At 43.9% G+C, this 17,095-nt stretch overlaps 1 pseudogene; it reads right to left on the minus strand.

Annotated features, from left to right (window-relative positions):
* Window positions 1-4,822: 4,822 nt before the first annotated feature.
* LOC123794897 (small ribosomal subunit protein uS5-like) overlaps window positions 4,823-17,095 on the minus strand; it is a 48,643-nt pseudogene continuing 36,370 nt past the window's right edge.

Raw genomic sequence — 17,095 nt, forward strand, 5'->3', positions numbered from 1 at the left:
CTGAGTTGGAAAACTGACTTTCTGTATTTATTTTAGCGACAGGCTGTATTTCCTGTGTTTGCCTGTGGCTAGGAGGGATCATGTCCAGGGAAATGCTGGCAGAATGTACTTCTTAGATGATGATTTTCCTTTTTTAACCTACAAAGTGTCCAAGTCCATCTCAGAAAATAAAAAAATTCCCTACCACCTGGTTAGGTATTGGTCAGCAGGTGTTTCTCAGCCTTTCTGCAGATGTGTGTTTTCAAGAGAAGAGGACTGTTTGGCACTCCGGATGACAAAGTAATGTCCTCTCTGTATGAAACTGGACTCATCTAATAAGACACTGGAGGGGTGCCTGGCTGACTCAGTCAGAAGAGCATGTGACTCTGGATCTCGAGGTTGTGAGCTTGAGCCCCACGTTGGGTGTAGAGATTACTAAAAATAAATAAACTTAAAAAAAAAAAAAAGACATTGCACTTTCTCCTGTCAACACCTTAGCATGACTTGACGGATTTTGCGGAGAATGTGAAAAGATGGACTCACATCCCTGCTTTTCCTCCCAGAACTGATCTTGGGGTACTGGCCTTGGCCTCTCTCGCTGAATTAGAAACTGACCCCAGCTCCAGCATCCCAGCCACTCTGTCTCTTCCTAAAAGGCTAGTTGATAAAATCTCAAGTTCAGAAAATGAGAGGACAAGGACAACTTTGGGATACAGAAGCAAATTGACTTACGTACACACCTTCCATTTCTCTTCAGCATTCACTGATGTATTCAGTAGTACTGATTATGCACCTAGTCTGTGCCTAGGCTGTCCAGGGAACTGCGAATTTACTGATGGAATGAATCAGAATCCTTGGCTACTGGAACTTTGCTGCCATCAGAGTTCACCTCCATCAGCAACTTCGAGCTTAGTTGCTGGTTGACTTTGAGTTTAGGGGAGGCAGTCAGAGAAAGTGCTAGCAATAAAATATAAGACTTTCCCTTTTATATATAAAAAATGTCAAATGGGCAGGAACTGTTGGCAAAGTAGGGGAGAGAATATTAGTAATGCGAATTATACAAATGATTAATTATAATTGTAATCTGGAAGGTGTACAGAATCTGTGTGAATGAACTATGGCTGGGAGGGGGCACACTTGAAGAGGAGCTTCAGGGAAGTTTTGCGCCTATAAATTCTGCCTGTAAACACTTCTAGATGGTTCCTTCCCACCAGCCACATAGGGCACTGTTCTCCCTGCACAATAATGCCACCATCAGATATGGGTACAGCATTTTTCGAAGGATGCTTCAGGGGCGCCTGGGTGGCTCTGTTGGTTAAGTGTCTGCCTTGGGCTCGTGTCGTGATCCCGGGGTCCTGGGATCGAGCTCCGCATCAGGCTCCCTGCTCAGCGGGGCATCTGCTGCTCCCCCTCACTCCGCCGCTCCCCCTGCTTGTAATCTCTCTCTCCCTCTCTCAAATAAATAAAATCTTTTTTTAAAAAGGATGCTTCATTATCTTGCTTGTGAGATAAACAGGCCAGATCTTATGATTCTTGCTTTACAGACTAGGAAACTTGTCTTCCTTTCTTAAAACAAGTGCGTGTTGTTTTTGCAGGGCGTAGATGGCAGGATCCCCACTGCTCATCTTGTTTTTCAGTGAGATCTGCAGGAGCCAGTCTGTGTGACACTCCCAAGCTAGACAGCTGGCACTTGCCTGTGGGCACCCGTTTCCTAATCAATAGTTGGGGTTCAGTCACCTAGAACTGATTGGTGTTACATGCCTTCAGACAACATCAAGGGGGACCTTTTCTCTTACCCAAACTTGTATTGACTTTATCAGCCCTTAATGATTTCCTTGAACTCTGAAGAGTTCACGGTCAATTGATTTAAGTGCCTCATTCCTTGCCACTGTTTGCAAATAGCAATCTTTTAAAAGAGGTTGCTCAAGAAATGCTGATTCATCTAGCAGACTTTAAATATACTGGGTCTTGGAGTCTCAACAAAACAGCAGATGAGATTATGGAGAAATATACTATCAGTCCATGTGTCTTCACAAGTTTACGTTGGCACTGCATGCACCAGACATGGGAGAGAAACAAGTTCGGATGTACACGTTTCGGCTTACTAGTATTTTCATATCTTTTTCCAAAGTCCTCTGAGCACCATCTGAAGACAATTAATTTAAAGAACCTTTAAATGTTCCACGTCTGTGTGAGTCCCACAAAGTCTGAGGTTTACTTTTGGCTGTTTGACTTTTTTTCCCCCAGCTTTCATTTGGCTCAACGGAAAAGTGACTTTTCCAGGGATTCAGAAGAATAAGCTGAAGTTTGTTACAGGGACCCCAGTCTTTGTAGTGGAGATTTAGCAATTTTAATAATAGGTAGAAAGAGTTCATTCTATATAAGCCCTGGCCAACAGTTCCTGCCCATTTGACATTTTTTATATATAAAGGGAAAAGTCTTATATTTTATTGCTAGCACTTTCTCTGACTATCTCCGCTAAACTCAAAGTCAACTAGCAACTAAACTGAAGTTGCTGATGGCAGTGAACTCCAAAGTGCCCTTGATACCGATGCCCAGTAGCTGTTTCCATTCACCTTGCTGAATAAAAGCCAGAGTGCTGGCCTCTCGCTAGGATTTCTGGCAGCACTTGCGTCAGTAATTCATCCCAATAAAATGGTCCCTTTATCAACTGAATCCCCAAACAAAGGCTGTACTAACAAAAAGCCCTTTTCATGAAAAGGAGAAGGAGGGGGGAGAACTTTGGAAAACAGTTTTCCAAATGTCCTCTAACTTGTGACTGACACAAGAAGTGGTCCCATCTGGTCCTGGCCAGCTGTGGCTCTCCTAGGACAAACGCACCAGGTATTCAGGGTAGCGACAGCTGCAGGGGCGGTGGGGGGGGGGGGTGCACCACAGGAGGTGCACAGACCATCGCCTCTCAAGACTGGGGTAGCCTGAGGTGACAACCATGTCGCTGCCACCAGGGAAATAATAAGCTCCTTGGTTCACAAATCTTAAAGCTCTGAAGGAGAATGTCTTCATCCTTCTGCCTCTGGAAATACGATGTATAAATTGTCCCAGGTAAGCATTGTCTTTCTTGGTGGAATGCACAAGATTTTCTGTGTAGTCAGTCCTGCAGGGTTTCGTCTCATAGACTCACAACCCACCGCCCTCCCGCTGCTGGGGGACCTCCGAGGGTTGAAACTGCCTGGGCACACCTGCTGTTTCTGTCATCAGTCCTTTCCCTACTCTGGAGTGACAGTGCCTGGATTTGAATTCTGGCGGTAGCAAGCTACTTAACCTCCCTAAGCCTCAGTTTCTTTATCTGTAAGTGGGAATAGCAATAGTACCTACCAATGGGGTTTTTTTGTGACGGTTGAACGAGGTGATTCATCTAAGGTGCCGTGCCTGCCAGAGAGTAAGTACTCAGTAACATTCCAGTGTCGCTATTATTTTCATCCCCAACTGTGACAGAGACTGCCAGCGTCCCCTACTATGCTTTCTCTCCTTCCTTGGTATGGACTTTTCAATGCACACCTGGTAACACAGCATAAAATATGCATAAAATAAAATATGTCCTGACTTACTTGGGTCTAGATGTGGCCGTGCGACTAAATTCTAGCCCAAAGAATGGGAATGGAAGGGAAATGTGCAATTTCTGGATTGGGCCCTTAAAGGGAAGGGCATCCCATCCCCTTCCCCATTGCTGCCGGTTAAATTGCAGGTTTTAGAAGTGGGTACCGTGTGGACTGCAGACCCAGAGCAACACACCAGGTATGGCCCAGCACTAGAGCAGAAGACTAGGCCCTGGGCAACTTCAAGAGCTGGGTTACATAAAGGAGTAAACTCTTGTCTTGTTGAAGCCCCCGTTCATTAGGGGGTTCTCATACATGCAAGTCCTGAAGACTTTGCTGCTCAAACTGCTGTGCAGGGAGCTTCTCAGAAATGCAGAGTCTCAGATAGTTACCCAGACCGATGAAATAAAAATCTCTAGTTTAACAAAACGATACCCAGGTAATTTATAGGGATGGTAAAACTTGAGAAGCATTGTCCTAAAGAGAACACCTATCACTAACAAGCCAGTCATCATCAGGAGCTGGGAAACAGACGGTGCTGGTGACTAGTGTTTCTACCACCATTGGGATCTGCCTCTCCCATCAGCCTCTCGCTGGGCTCTCACTGGGGAGGAGTTGGGGTTTTGCTGGTGCTTGAGCTTACGGTAACTTCCATGCCTCCCTTTTGCTTCTGCCGTCAACCATTCCGTTCATATCACCGTGGCAACCATAGGAAGGCGATGTGATAGTCATATTGCTTTTGTTGACTGATTGAAGAGGTGGTGGGACTACATATTCTCTCAGGAGTCTGAGGTTTTTGTAGGTCCTATAACCACTCTAACGACATATGCGCCTGTGCTCAGGTGACGGACACCCTACCACAAACCCAGATAGCTAAACTACCCCATTGCATTGTTTCACCTTCAGGCTGGGTCTGGGTTAGCTGCTTAAAGCTCGCTCAACCATGGGATAACCTGCTCATTTGAGCCTTTCCAGAATGTCCCTGGGAAACTGCCAAATAGCCTGGCATGGAAATTGGCTGGAGTCGTTTCAGGGGAAGACCCGCCCAAAGGACTCACCCAGGTGTTAAGCCAAGCTGTGTATATACTGTAAAGAAATCTATGTTTTCAATTTGCCACTGGGAAACTATAATTCAATAGTAGCCACATAAATCAGTACTTTGAAACGAAGCACTGCCTAGATGGAAACCTCTTCAAGATGTATCTCCAGGGGTTTAACCCAAATCTTTCCTATGACTTAGGCCTGCCGGCTCTTTATCTGGCTTGGGTTGTGGTGGAAACAGCTGGTCACCAGCCAGATGACAATCCTTCATCCTTCATCGTCTTGAAGATGGTGATTAAATCAGTCATCATCTCCTCTTCGCCAGGATGTTGTGAAGATTCTGTCAGCACTGTGCCCAGAGCTCCCTGGAGATAAACGGTGAGCAAACATAGTTTGCTATTAATTTCTCATCACACTAGGCAGAAAATTGAGTCCACATCAGTATTTTCATTCTTGCCTGAGAAGTAGCTGATGCATACTCAAGATTACAGCTTCCACTTAACAGTTCTAAGTAACCGCTGTTATGCAGGGGATTAGGTGTTTCGGGTGTCCATTTCTGAAGGTGGAAGAAGAGCTTTGAGTGTGGATTGGGCCATATAAGTAGCAATAATAGCTCAGACTGTATACTAGCCGGGCACTTGACTTTGACTTACTTGTCACAGCAAACCTGGCAGGTCTGGATATCCCCATTTGACAGATGAGGAAACTGGGAGGTCAGACAACCTGCCCTGGGTCACCTAGCCAGCAGGAGACTGGGGCACTGTTAGGTAATGTGCATACCTTATCTCATTCCACCCTCACCAGACACTCAGAGAAAGGCATCATCCCCATTGAAGAGATAAACAAATGGACTCGGACAGGCTAACTGGTTCCACATTGTAAGCAGCAGACACCAGCCTCAAACTCAAGCGTGCCCACAAACAGAGCTCTGCTCTCTCACCAAACGACACAGCACATGTCTGGTGCTCCCGTCAGCAATTCGAAAGAGGTTGTGAAAGCTGCGTTGACATCTGGTTATGTAAATCTGCCCCAAGCTAAGGTTTTCCTTCATTCTTTAGTAATAGAGGGTCTTGATGTGTCTCAGCATCTGTCCTTAGCGTTACGACTTGTTTCCTCTGTTTGGCTGACAGTCATGAAAGGGCAGTCCACCCAAGGTAATGTAATTATTTCCCCTCACTGAATGTTCAAGGCATGACCGTCTTTACTCATGGTCTTTTACTCAGAAATGAGACAGCTCTGTCTTAACTATGTGATGCAGAGTAAATGTGAAGAGTGGCATGCAACAGGTCCAGAAAGGTGGGTGCAGGAAAACACTGTAACATTTGCTGGGCCCTCCGGACAGATGTGACTTTTCCTTCCAGCATGGCATTTCAGACAGATTCTCAAGCTGTTACCAACCCAGGCGGCACCCTGCGCCTGCATCTCCTGACCTTTATTTTTACTGGATCTCTTTCTTCTGTTGACGGTCACTGTACTCCACCATCTGGGCTAGGACAAGAATCAGATATTTGTGGTCCCTGGGGAGAAAGAACCAGTTTTACTGGAAGAAATTGCTTAGAAGAAAGAAAGAATGTGTAAAGTTGAGGAAGCTAACATTCCCACCCCTGCTGGTACCCCTGTAACCCACCCCCCTTTAGATTTACATTTCAAAGCCTCCAGACTGCTGCTGTTGTTTTCCCTTGGCCTTTCTTATCCTTTCTAATTGTTCCTTATCCATAGTAGTTTATTCTAATATCTTACCTAAAGTGGGCTCAGGTTGCCGGGAGTAAATTTTAACCAAAACAGGAATTGTCATTTGAAAACCACATGTGTGTTCTGTATGTTTGACCCCTTGTAAAGGTGAGGAGAGCTCTTAAAAGATAAAACAGCTATTATGTAGACAATAGAAGCAGAAGAATCTTCTCATTCACCAGGACTAAAATTAGAGTCAGCGGTGACCAAGAAAGTATGCAGATGGCGCAATCAGAAGGAGCTCAGAGGAGGCCTGGAAAAAGGTGGGGATGTTTTAAAATATTGTAAACAGTTATTCTATTATTTACAGAATAAAATTAGCCCAATGACACATTCTAAGTATGGCCTCAGTTCTTCCAGCAGCCAGAGCTAAAGACATGGGAAATACCGCGTGTGCTCAGTGACGGTGAATCAGGACTGGTGCGGTTGCTTTGGGGAAGATTGCAAGAGGTAGTCCGTTAACAACTCCTGCTGAACCCTTAGGTGCTGGAACTTAGTCACTCTCCTAATTGTAGGAAATTAAATTAATTCTTGGCCTCAGGCTTAATTCCCTGTTTATAAATAGAGCCTTCTGCCAATAGTTCAACCACTTGCTCTTTGTCCGTGGGACTGAGAAGCTGCAGAGTGCAGTGGGGAGAGCTCCAGCTAGTCTGAACTGCCTTGGAGGCAAGTTAGGTCACATGGGTGTGCTTTTGCTTCCTCATCTGTGAAATGGGGTTAATGGTAGTATTCAGCTCATGGCATTGTATGGATTCACTGAGTTAACACATATGAAGCACTTAGGATGGTATCTAGCATGTTGAGTGCTTAATACATTTAAATGGTTTTCATTAATGAAGGTTCTAAAATATTTGGAGGATATGTCCATAAGCAAGAAAAAAAAAAATCTGGAAAATAAAGCTGTTCAAATGTGTTATTATGCTAGAGCTGAGAAAATGGACACTGCCCAGATAGGAACGGATTGTGCCTTTCTTTCCTTTCAAAAGTCAGCAAAGGCAAGTCATTGAGGACTTAATGTCTCACAAGCAGCTTTTCATACATTCATTAACTTGTTTATTTTGCTCAGCAAATCAGAGTAACCAGACTGTGTATTATTAGGAACCCTCTTTGGTTGGTTATGAATGTTTCTAAGTAGTTCTCTAAACTTGGGTCAGACCCAATGAGCCATCTGGCCAAAGGCCTGAAGACAGATTTCTGAAGAATAGCTGCAAGGAATTGTGTCTTGGGCTAATTTATTGGGTCCTCAATCAGGAATGTTAACTATTTTAATTGCATAAAGGATAAGGAATTGGTTGCTGATATAGGGGAGGACAAAACATTGTTTTCCCTCTACCCATCTTAGGTTCATTGAGCTGGCCCTGAAAGTTAGACTGACAAAAGACATTAACAAGAGGAAATCAAACAGATGTCTGTTAACAAGCGCATAGGACGTATACACAGGAGCACCCAGAGGTGAGTAACTCAAAGGGATAGATAGAATTGGGTTGGCATTGCATCTTTTAAAAATTCCTGTGTAATTAACATACAGCGTTTCAGGTGCACAATAGTGATTCAACAATTCCATATGTTACTCAGGGCTCATCGTGATAGGTGTACTCTTAACCCCCTTCATGTATTTCACCCATCCCCCCCTTACCCACCTCCCATCTGCTAACCACCAGTTTGTTCTCTATATTTTAGTCTGGTTTTGTTGTTGTTGTTGTTGATTTGTCTCTCTCTTTTTTTAAAGATTTATTTATTTATTTGAGAGAGGGAGAGAGACCACGTGAGCGGGGAGGGGGGCGGAGGGAGAAGGAGAGAATCTCAAGCACACTCCCTGCTGAGTGGGGAGCCCAACTCAGGGCTTAATCCCACAACCCTGAGATCATGACCTGAGCTGAAACTAAGAGTCAGATGCTCAACCGAATGAGCCACCCAAGCGCCCCATCTCTTTTCTCTCTCTCTTTTTTTTAAGTAAGCTATACACCCAGTGTGGGGTTTGAACTCATGATCCCCAGATCAAGAGTCGCATGCTCTACAGACTAAGCCAGCCACCCCTTTGTTTGTCTCTTTTGTTCATTTGTTTAGTTTCCTAAATTCCACATATGGCTGAAATCACATGGTATTTATCTTTCTCTGACTGACTTGTTTCACTTAGCGTTATAACCTCTAGGTCCATCCATGTCGTTGCAAATGGCAAGATTTCATTCTTTTTTATGGCTGAGTAATATTCCATTGTGTATGTATGTATCACATCTTTATCCATTCATCTACTGATGGACACGTGAGTTGCTTCCATAATTTGGCTATTATAAATAATGCTGCAATAAAAATAGGGGTGCATATATCTTTTCAAAATAGTGTTTTCATATTCTTTGGGTAAATACCCAGTAGTGGAATTACTGGATCATACGGTAACTCTTGTTAATTTTGTGAGAAACCGCCATACTATTTTCATAGTGGCTGCAGCAGTTTGCATTCCCACCAACAGTGCTTGAGGATTCCTTTTCCCCCCACATCCTCTCCAATACTTATCATTTCTTCAGTTTTTTATTTTAGCCATTCTGGCAGGTGTGAGGTGTTATCTTATTGTGGTTTTGATTCGTATTTCCCTAATGATGAGTGATATAGAGCATCTTTTCATGTGTGTGTTGGCCATCTGTGTGTCTTCTTTGGAGAAATGTCTGCTCATGTCTTCTTCCCATTTTTTAATTATATTATTTGGGTTTCTTTGCTGTGAGTTGTTTAAGTTCTTTATATATTTTGTTTATTAACCCCTTTATCAGATATGTCATTTGCAAATGTCATCTCCCAAACAGTATGTTGTCTTTTTGTTTTGTTGATTGTATAGCATTTTAACAACAGAACAATACATTTTTAGTGAAGTGTCAAAGAAACAAAAGGACTTTGAGCTTCTAGGGGTGGCAAATTGTGGAAAGACAAATGTACAAGGAAATTAATGGTAGGTAAGGGGTAATTTTAGCTAGTGAAGATTGTTTTGTAGATTTCTCTGGTGCTATCTCTGAGCTGATAAGGATCTAGAGTTGTCTCCAGTGATTAACTTCTGTCCTTCCTGGTAGAGAAAAGAGACAGGGTACCTTTACATCCTACTTTTAGGCATATAGGCGTGGGCCGAGAGCTTTTTTTAAATCTGCTTCTTCTCAATTGCCTTCAGCTCAAAATATTCCTTACGCCAAAGTGGCATATTTTAGGATGGCATATTCTGGTACCCATTCTTCACTGGGCTGATCAGTATTTTGTATTTCTTTTTCATTAACTTGAAACTTGCACTAAGACTGATCGTTGGGACTGAACATGTTCAAATTTTTCTAATCTATTCAAGAAGATAAAAAATTATCTCCATAATCAGAAATAATTGGTCACTGCTTCCTTCGAGAATTTTATAAAATACCTGACCCATGAAATGCCAAATTACAGAACAAATGACTAAGGGGTGATCATTCACAAAACACAAAGAATCTTTCCTTCTGTTCAGCAGAGTTAACTCCTCTGGAGCTCAGAAAAAGAAGTGGGTTATACGTAATGTTTAGCAAACGCATCTGTTGCTTATAGCAAAGCACATTTGCACTTTAAACAGGGTGCTCATTTAAAAAGTACTCTCTGTCCAGGGCATTGGGCATCTTTGTCTATTCATCTCTCCCTCTGCCGGCCAAAGACGGAAAAAAGTGAATGGAGGTCTTGCAAGATAACGCAACTCATACAGTCTTTCCATTGCATTTTTAACTCTGCCAGTCCCAGTCCACACTTAGATAAAATGATGATGAGATGTAAAGTGGTATCCCTGTGAGATCTCAACCTTACTGGAAGGTTCAGCTCAATTTGTTACATTTTTTTAAACTAGACATAGATCATGAGGTATCTGCAGGGCTTAAGCCTTCATTTTATTATGTCAACAATCCACCCTCCACTACACCCACTCTGATTGAAAGATCCTCTTTAGAATTCAGTTGTACTAACAAAGAAGAGGAGGTAGGAATGGGAGAGTGAGGTGCAGGAAAACTGCTCAGGTCTGTTCATTCATTTCTTTAAGAGATCATCTAGCTCTTACCCTATAGAAGTGGGGCAATGTGCTAAGTGCTGGGGTAGATCAGATGTACTGGATCCCTCTCGAGGAAGAATTTACTCCTTGCTTTATTCTCTGTTCTTGCCCCACCCTCTGCGCCCTGCCCCCCTCTTTTGTTCAGCACCATTCCAGAGGGGGCAGTTCCCAGTGGGAGAACAGTCAGAGAACAGGACAAGTCCTCAAAAAATCCAAGGCCAGTGGCCTGATGAGACTGGCACTTCTCATCAGCTGTAATCATCCCTCCCCCTTTTGTCTCTCTCTGCCTCTCGCTGCTTTCCTCTGTACCCACATGTTGGCATTCAAGGACACAGCTTGTACTCGTTAGCTCATTCTCATGGAGTCTTCTAAGTGGTCTGGTGTCTTTTTTTCTGATTACAAAAGTAATACATGTTCATTGTTACATAAAAGTCAAATATTACAGAAATGCATGTCCTTTGAAAACATATCACTCCATCCCTCCAACCTCTGCAGACTTTCCTTTTAACTTCAAGTAAAAGACAAAGCCTTTCAGGGGCCTACTGATGTGCATACCCCTTCTTCTCTGACCCCGGGGACCTCCAATTCGGGCCCTATTTCCTATGCTCCAGCATTACGGTGTTCAGCTTGCCTGCGTTTCAGCACCTTTACGCCAGCTGTTGCTTCTGCTGGAATGTTCTCTCCCAGATATCTGCGTGGCTTCTGTCTTAGTCAGCTTGGACTGCCGTAACAAAATACCATAGACTGGGTGACTTAAACAACAGAGATGTATTTTCTCACAGCTCTGGAGGATGTGAGTGCAAGATCAAAGTTCTAGCCAATTTGGTTTCTACTGAGAACTCTCTTCCTGGCCTGCAGACAACCGCCTTCTTGCTGTGTCCTCACATAGCCTTTCCTTGGTGCATGCGCACAACCTCAGTTAGCCTCAGCAACTTCCTTCGAGGCCCTATCTGCAAACACAGCCACAGTGGGGGATAGGGCTTCACCACAGGAGTTTGGGGGAAGACACAAACATCCATGTATAACATCCTCCTGCTTCTACTCTTGTTTACGTGTTGCCTTCTCAGAGAGGCCTTCTCTGGCCTCCACTTAAAAATGCAGGGTATGACTTCTCACAATTCTGTGGGTCAGCCGGGTTCGCTGGGGTCATTGAAGAGCTGCAGTCATCTAACTGAGCCCAAGGGGTGTGCCATTGCCATCCCCGCCTGCCCAGGCCCCAGTGCTGCTGGTACAGGGCCTCTCTCTTCAGGGAAATCTCATTCTTTTATGGTCTCTGGTCCAGCACAAATGTTGGACTAAGGTCAGGAATGGAAGCTTCGAGGCCCCTCAGGGCCTGGGTTCCTGATGAACCAGTCAGGGACAGCACGGCCCATTGCAAGAGGATGCGGACACATAACAGTATGATTGGTCAGCTGTCATGACCGGAGCAATCTGCCAAGTGATCCTGTGATAAGTTGCCACTCCACTCAGTGGAGTTTTTTCTCAGTTATTATCCCTGCTGAACAAACAACAAATTTGACATACAGAGAGATATTTGCCCATTTTTGTTCACTGCTGTATCTATCACCTAAAATGGAACCTGACCAATGGTGGGTGCCTTGTAATCATTTAAGTCACTGAAAACATTCATTTGAAATGTTTTCCACACCCTTCATCTTTAACAGCTTTAGGACTGTGGACACGCTTCTACCATTAAAAAAAAAAAGCACTTTCCCATAAAAGTATCCCATTTTACTTTTCACAACAACCTCAGGAGGCAGGCGGTGTAAGTATCATCGCTCCCACCTTAGAAATGAGGGGAGAAAGGCCTAGATGATGGAGGGTGGCTCGCCCCAGGTCCCAGGGCTGACTTCCCATGCCAGGCTTTCCACCAGCCATCATGCACCCTTTCAGGTGCAATTGAGAAACGCACCCTCTGCCTCGCATATTTCTCTCTCCGGCACTTTGTGCTTGAGGAGCTCTGTAGGGTAAATGGTTTTGGTTACCCAACTGGCTAGAGACCATCAGGTCTTTCAGAGACAAGAAGCATTATCTCTTTGAAATCTCCCTGTGGAGGCCAAAACCTAAAGGTCTCCATGATCCAGAGCCATCAAGACGCTAAAAGGCAAGGGTGTCAGGGCCTGTCTCTGTGGACCTTGCCCTGGACAGCACTGCACTGTTTGTGTAAAGTTAAACTTTAAATCTGCGTGTCCAACCAGTGGTTGCCAGGTGGTTCTGGTCTGGACAAGCCTTGGTTTAGTCTGTAGGGAACAGAAAACAATTGCCTTTCAAGCGTTGAGCTGCTAGTCCATCCAGAGAAGGTTTGGTTAATGAGTACATCTTCGCATCAAAGGGAAATCACAGCAGGTGGAGATAATACTCAACTGTGTATATTCAAAATAGTCCGTGGTGGCTTTAGGGGGTAGAGAAGAAGGCTCATCTCCTTTAAGAAAAGCCGGTTGAGAGATAGCTTGCCAACCGTAGCTAGAAGCAAGTTAGAGGTTAGAGTAAAAGCAGTCATTTTTGAAATAGGAAGTTTTCTCCTTTCTGCCTCATTCTTTCTCTTGACTTGTGATGGTGTTTTTTATTTGCTACTTAATGTCATCCTAAGTAAAAATTAAAATTTTAGATTTTTATCATAAAATTTACCGTTCATCTTTATATTATGCAATGTCCTTTTTGCTTTCTTTTTTCAATTGGTGTATAGTTGACATACATATTACATTACTTTCAAGTGTCCAACAGAGTGATTTGACAAGTCTGTACGTTATGTTGTGCTCACCTTAAGTGTAGCTCCCATCTGTCCCCAGACAACGCTATTCCAGTACCAGTGACTCTATTCCCTGTGCTGTGCCTTTCATCCCCGTGACTCCTTCATTCATAACTGGAAGCCTGTGTCTCCCACTTCCCTTCACCCATTTTGCCCACCCCCTTCACTGGACATTCTAAATACCAATATAAGAATATTATTAAACTTATATGCCAAATAGTGAAATCACACAATCTGTATTTCGTGGCGCAGACACACATGCAGGTATGGTGCTAACCAGAACAGTGGAAGTGCCAGACAATACGAACTCAACTGTTTTGATTTCACCAGATGACACACACACTATCAACACTCTACCTTTGGTTACTGGTGAGTAAGAAAAGAAAAGAGGAGGAACTTTGGGTTTTCATTTTTCCCTTTCTTTCTATGTTATCATATTTTGCATATGTGGTTGGCTAATTCAGGGAAATAACATGAATAAGAAAGGCTATGATAGGGCTCTTCAGTCATTTGCTAAATAACTGACATTATTTACATTTAGAGCACCATTACTTTCTTTCTGCATTCAAATCAAGTTCTGGTTCAACTGGAGAGCAAGTGCCCTCAGGGCTCTGAATGCCCACCAGCTCAGTCACCTTGTCCTTGCTTGGGTAGTACTGATCTCCCAGGCACCCTGGGGATCCATGGTAATTCTGCGCTCATGGGTCATCAAGACTGTGACATGCAAACGGATCAGCAAGGAAGCGTAGACACTCATGTTGTACCTGTTTCCTCTATTCACACACGTGCTCCTGGTCCCATCAGTGTGTAAAATCCAAGCTCAAAGACACAATTATTAAAAACCTCAGAAGGTGGGGCGCCTGGGTAGCGCAGTCGTTAAGCGTCTGCCTTCGGCTCAGGGCATGATCCTGGCGTTCCGGGATCAAGTCCCACATCGGGCTCCTCCGCTGGGAGCCTGCTTCTTCCTCTCCCACTCCCCTGCTGTGTTCCATCTCTCGCTGGCTGTCTCTCTGTCACATAAATAAATAAAATCTTTAAAAAAAAAAAAACCCTCAGAAGGCAATAGCAGAGCATTAAAGCAGGCGTGGTGTGACTGTACAGCTCTTGCTTTCCTTTTTTTTTTTTTTTTTTAAATACTGGTTTTAAGTAGCCTCTACACTCAACGTGGGGCCCGAACTTAGAACCCCAAGATGAAGAGGCACACGCTCTACTGACTGAGCCAGCGAGGCAGACCCAGCTCTTGCACTCTTAGAGCAGGGCTTCATGGCCCTTGCTCACCAAGGGGAAGGACGGTTTGCTGGAGGAGCTGTAACACACTCCCTTCCACCTGTGCTCGCCATTATTCTCACCACACAGTCTCCATCTTTGGCCAGGAGAGTGTTAACATTTGTTTATAGAGTTACCCATCCTGAAAGAGATGAGGAAAGGGAACCATTCTTTTCTTAATTCATTCAGTACATAGGTATTGATTGCCTACTATTTGCAAGGCACAAACTTCTGATGTCTAATTACCCAATCTGACTCTCAGTAGAAATGGAGTTAACAATTGACCATGAGGAAGTCTCCATAAAGTCTCAATAGTATGGGCTTTGGGAAGCTTCCATGTTGGTGAACACCTTTACCTATTGGGAGGGTGAAGCCCTGGGAACTCTTCCCGACTTTATCCTATGTATATCTTCATCTGGCTGTTCATGTGTATCCTCTATCACATCTTTTAATAGACTGGTAAATGTATATATTTCTGTGAGTTCTGTAAGCTGTTCTAGCAAATAATCAAATCCACGGGGGTGGAAGTCACGGGAACCTCTGATTGTAGCCATGTCAAACAGAAGTTATGGGTAACGTGGTGACCTACTACTTAAATCGTCATTTGAAATGGGGGCAGTCTCATGGGACTGAGCCCTTCACCTGATCTGATGTCTTCTGCAGGTGGATGTCTGAATTGAGTTAATTTGTAGGACACCCAGCTGGTGTCACAGAATTGCTTGATATGGAAAACCCCAAACTCTGCACATCTGGTATCAGAGGCGTCATGAGCATGGTAGTCATGTGAGAATAAAGGAGAAACGCAGGACTGAGGTTTTGCACAACACACATGTTGTTAAGATACTTTTTCCTTCTTAATAGCTCCTAATTGGCGATATATTCCTGGCAGTACAGTAGGAAGTATAAAGCTTCCATCTTCAGTGTTCTACAAGCTCTAGAAGATGAGAAATGATAATAATAGCATAATTGACACCACACTGGGGAGCCTGCCGTGATCTTCTCTTATTTACCTCTGCAGTCCTTTATAATCCATTTCATTTATTACCCTGTCATCTTCCAAGGCCAGCCATCTTTCTCTCCTTCCCTCTTTCCTCCCTCTTTCCCTACCTCCTTCTCTCCTCCTTCCCACCCCTCCTTTCCTCCCTCCATCCTTCCTTCCCCCTTCCTTCCCTCCCTTCTGTTTCACCATCTCTTTGATCATTAAGATTAAAGTTGTATTTGAATATCCATTTATCTATCAAATATGTATTGATGAGATAGGATAGGTGGGAAGACAGTAGTGGACAACATAAATATGGCCCCTGCTTTCACAGAGCTTACACTCTGGTGGGGAAAAACCAATAAAGATATTAGTTAATAAATATTTTCATCTAAAGGTAACTGCAGGGGCACCTGGGTGGCTCAGTCAGCTAAGCATCTGACTCTTGGTTTCAGCTCAGGTCATGATCTCGGGGTCATGGGATTGAGCCCCACGTTGGGCTCTGTGCTCAGTGGGGAGTCTGCTTGGGATTCTCTCTTTCTCTCTCTCTGCCCCTCCCTCCCCCCCCCACTCTCTCTAAAATAAATAAATGAATCTTTAAAAAAATAAAGTTAACTGCCATCAGAAAAAAACAAATACATGGTGTAATAAAGAGTGATTTGGGAAGCTAATTTGGATTGAGGGTCAGTTATGCCTTTCAGAGAAGGTAATAATTGCATTGAGATCTAAACTAGACCTTCTCGGGGCGCCTGGGTGGCGCAGTCATTAACCGTCTGCCTTCGGCTCAGGGCATGATCCCGGCGTTCTGGGATCGAGCCCCACATCAGGCTTCTCCGCTGGGAGCCTGCTTCTTCCTCTCCCACTCCCCCTGCTTGTGTTCGCTCTCTCACTGGCTGTCTCTCTCTGTCAAATAAATAAATAAAATCTTTAAAAAAGTAAATAAATAAACTGGGCCTTCTCAAACTATAATTTGCATATGAATCAAGTGGTGGTATTGTATAAGTGCAGATTATAATTTAGTAGGTGAGCGGTTGTGCCTGGGATTCACATTTCTTCTAAGGTCCCAAGTGATTCCTATGGGGTTAGTCCATGGAGCACTCGTGGGTTAGAAAAGACAATAAGAAGAATCTAAAGAGAGCTCCAGAAAGAGAAAACAGCAATTGCGTAGGTGCTGAGATGAGAAAAAGTTTAATGTTTGGGTTAGAGAAATACTGTTTGATAGACACTAGGAGCAGTGAGTAAGGGATGAGGAATATGCAAGAAGGTCAAAGAAGTAGGCCAAATCATGCAGGGCCTTCTGGGCCAGAAAGTTTCAGTTTATTTTAGCGTGATGGAAGGCACAGAAGATGTCAAGGGGGTAAGAGTAATGACGTAGGAAAGATGTTAGGGTTCGCAGCCAAGAAAGAATTCTTGAGACGTATTTGGTGCAAAAAGATGGTTTTATTAAAGCACAGGGGCAGGACCCGTGGGCAGAAAGACCAGTACTGGGGTCATGAGGAGTGGCCCATTACATACTTTCAAGTTGGAAGGGGGTTAGGGATAGTGTAAGTCTCTAAGGAATTTTGGAAACAAGGTTTCCAGGACCTTGAGGGGACTAGCTATTGTTGGGGAAAGGTCATTTATTACTGTCTAATAAAACCTGAGACATGAGACCCTTCAGGTGTATATCGGTGGGCCATATGGTTGGGGGATGATTGCCAACATATATCTTGGTTGGCGGGGTAGAGGTAAAGGAAGTTTCTAAAGGAATTTTT

This window comes from Ursus americanus, chromosome 12 (genome assembly GCF_024610735.1).
Source record: "Ursus americanus isolate L20-20 chromosome 12, mUrsAme1.1.p, whole genome shotgun sequence".
NCBI classification, from domain to species: domain Eukaryota; kingdom Metazoa; phylum Chordata; class Mammalia; order Carnivora; family Ursidae; genus Ursus; species Ursus americanus.